Source organism: Orycteropus afer, unplaced genomic scaffold (assembly GCF_000298275.1).
Source record: "Orycteropus afer afer isolate SDZICR_OR568_19922 unplaced genomic scaffold, OryAfe1.0 scaffold00041, whole genome shotgun sequence".
In the NCBI taxonomy this organism is placed as follows: domain Eukaryota; kingdom Metazoa; phylum Chordata; class Mammalia; order Tubulidentata; family Orycteropodidae; genus Orycteropus; species Orycteropus afer.
The window spans coordinates 6,414,200-6,417,410 of NW_006921628.1; the positions used below are offsets into that span (position 1 = coordinate 6,414,200).

The 3,211-nt window shown below is 42.9% G+C and overlaps 1 non-coding gene across 1 annotated transcript; it reads right to left on the minus strand.

Moving 5' to 3' along the window:
* Window positions 1–397: 397 nt before the first annotated feature.
* On the minus strand, window positions 398–501 carry LOC122149702. Its single transcript, XR_006163281.1, has one exon. It is a non-coding gene; the product is annotated as a U6 spliceosomal RNA (small nuclear RNA).
* Window positions 502–3,211: the final 2,710 nt, after the last annotated feature.

Below are 3,211 nucleotides of genomic sequence, written 5' to 3' on the forward strand. Positions count from 1 at the left end.
TTGCACAGCGGTAGTGGATCTCAAACCCAGAGAGACATAACCCTAGTTCTGCTTTCAATTATTATTATTTTTAGTCCCCTCAGACCAAACCTGTTGTCACTGAGTCAATTCCAACTCCCGTCGATTCCATGTGTCACAGAGTAAAACTGCTCCATAGGGATCTTTCTGGAAGCAGATCACCAGGCCTTTCTTCCGTGGTGCTACTGGGTGTGTTCAAACTGCCAGCCTTTCAGTTAATAGCTGACACAAGCTGTTTGTGCCACCCACGGACTCTTCAGCTCCCTAATGGGGTAGTACTCAATTTTCAAAACTCTTCCTAATTGTGACTTTCAGCTGCAAAAATTTAGCCCTGAGACCTTCTTACAAATGCACAGATTTTAAAAAAATTTTAATTGTGAAAAATATGGAACGCTTCATGAATCTATGTCATCCTTGAGCAGGGGCCATGCTGATCTTCTCTGTATCGTTCCACTTTTAGTATCTGTGCTGCAAAGAGAGCATCAAAATACACAGATTTTTTTAAGAGCTTACCTCTGCCTTAGCCCAAAGTCAAATGGTTTATCCAGCAAAGAGAGCTTGGTTCATTTTAATAATAGGCTTCTGATTTAACAAAAAGAGATTAAATCCAAGCTTTAACATTAGAGCTTACGAGAAAGCAGCCATGCTCCACTCACTTGGGCCCCTAACACAAGGCCTTCCAAAGAATGTCCTCTGCCCAGGGACTTTATGGAAGGATGTGCCAGGCTCAGGTGGTACAAATATGAACCACCAATGACCAGAGAGTAAATTAAATGCTGTAAGAAATTTACAGAAAGTGGTGAGGGAGCAAAGAATAACTGAGTCTCTGGCAAATGCATTTTGTATGCGGACAAAGTCCTTGAAGGCTTCTCAGAGCAAGAGACATGGGCAGAGATGGGAGGGGCAGAGATTGGGGTCAGGGAGGCATTCTAAGCAGAAGAACTGGCAAGGGAGGTAATGAACCACAGGATGATTTGCAAAAACTTCGCTAGGTCTGAAGTACTGCTCTGAAAAGCACTGGTCTTGCTTCAAGAAGCATGAGGGATGTGGCATCTATTTAGAGAAAGGAAACAAAATCAATGCAAAAAGGCTCTGGCCTTCCAGGCAAGCATCGGGGTCAAGTCAAGGCCCAGATGTGGCACTAGATCTGGCACCCAGGAGGCGCTATGAGATACATGTCAAATCAAACAGGGGTGTCCACCAAAAGGTGAGTTTCAAATCTTCCCTGGAATATCCTATTTCCTAAAGTATAACCCCTCACAAAACAAGTCTAGGTTAAGGAAGTGGTGGCTGGTCTGGGGAGGGGGAAGTTGTGCCTAAGGAGGCTTCTTCCCCTAGCCTCCTGCATAGGAAGGGTCTTACATTTGTACAGGTCTATAATCCGTAAGTGATACTGCCTTGGAAACCCAAGGAGGGGTCGCTATGAGTCGGGTTTTGACTTGAGGGCACATAACAACAACAACAACATAAACAACCTGAGGTTGGACAGCATTGACGGCAACTCAGCTAATGAAGACTAAATTCCTTGGAAGGCCAATGGAGGCTCCTACAAGCCCAGCTACTCCGCTCCTAGAAAACTCAGGATCAAGCCACTTGATGGAGCCCAGTTGCCAAGGGGATCCAAAACTAATCCAAAGGAAATGTAGGGTGACCATACCAGACTTAGAGGTGATTATTGAGGGGAAGGGTCACAGCAGACAGGTTCACATGAACTAAACCTAGAATGATTAAACCTAACTTCCTGCTGATGACTGAATGAGAAAGAAGAACAGAAACCCGTGGGCTGCAGCACTTTGTAGAAGAGGTGAAACTTGAATGGGCTCCCATAGCAGGTATGAGAGGAAAGGGGGGCAGGCAGAATCAGCAGATGGCCCCAACAGGGGGAAAGGGGTGCAGTCTGCAAGAAGGAAAGAAAGAACAGAGAACAACTGTTTTTCTGATGCTCCTGTCCTGCCCAGGAACAAGAAATACAGTAAGAAAACTGATCCATGAAGAAAGAGCCTGGAGAGGAGTACTTTAATGATGAGAAGTTCCAGAACTGTAGGGTTCAAATTCATTTTGAGCTTTATTATGGGAGTTTATAAAAGAATTAAAAAAAAAAAAAAAACCTCACTGCCATTGAGTCTATCCTGACTCATAACGATCCCCCTGGGTTTTCAAGACCATAATTCTTTATGGAAGTAGAGCGGTCCATCTTCCTTATGCGGAGTTGCCAGTGGGTTTGAACCACTAACCTTGTGGTTAGCAGTCAAAATCTTTGTTCACTATTCCACCAGAGCTCCTTCATAAAGGAATAGTGATGTGGATTTTCTCCATGTGGCATCTAGGACACCTCAAAGTATTAAAATACGTTTTTTCTACTAGGTTTTTTGTTTGTTTTTTAATTTAACATGATATCATTATAATACATTCAAAACGTGTTGATGTTGTTGTTAGGTGCTGTCCAATTGAGTCTGATTCACAGTGATCCCATTTGACAGAGCAGAACTGCCCTATAGAATTTCCTAGGCTTTAATCTTTATGGATCACCAGATCTTTGTCCAGCAGAGCTTCTGGGTAGGTTTGAATCACCAATCTTTTTGTTAGCAGCTGAGTGCTTAACCAATGGACCACCAGGGCTCCATTCAAACCATACAGAAGTATATAAAGTAATAAATGAGTCTTCTCAAAGGTCACACATTTTTTCCACCCAATCCCACTTGCCAGAGGCACCAATGTTAAAGGCAGATGTAGCTAAGGGGCTCGCAGACACAAATACCTTCAGTGTCAGGGGTAAGGCACAGGTGGGGGCTGGGACAAAGCTGGGAGCATTTGTTTCACCCCAGAGGGCAGAGAAGGTCAGCTCTAGCTTATTGGTGCCCTGAGGGCCTATATCAGTCCAGAGCAGACAGACACTCTAGTTTTTCAAGAGAAACCTAAAATTCTGGATTTTATGTAAAATCTCCCAATTTTTAAATGCTGGCAAATAATGCACCATTTTTTTAAAAAAAATACTATATATGCCACACAAAACACAGCTGCTGGCTCAATTTGACCCAAGGGCTACCAGTTTGCAATCTCTCATGGAGATCTCTCCAGACATTTCCTTCTATTTAAATACACTTAAGTTGCTGGGGGTAACATGTTTTTTTTGTTTGTTTGTTTGATTTTTTCAAATATGAAATGATAACATTGTTCTATCACTTGCTTTTTT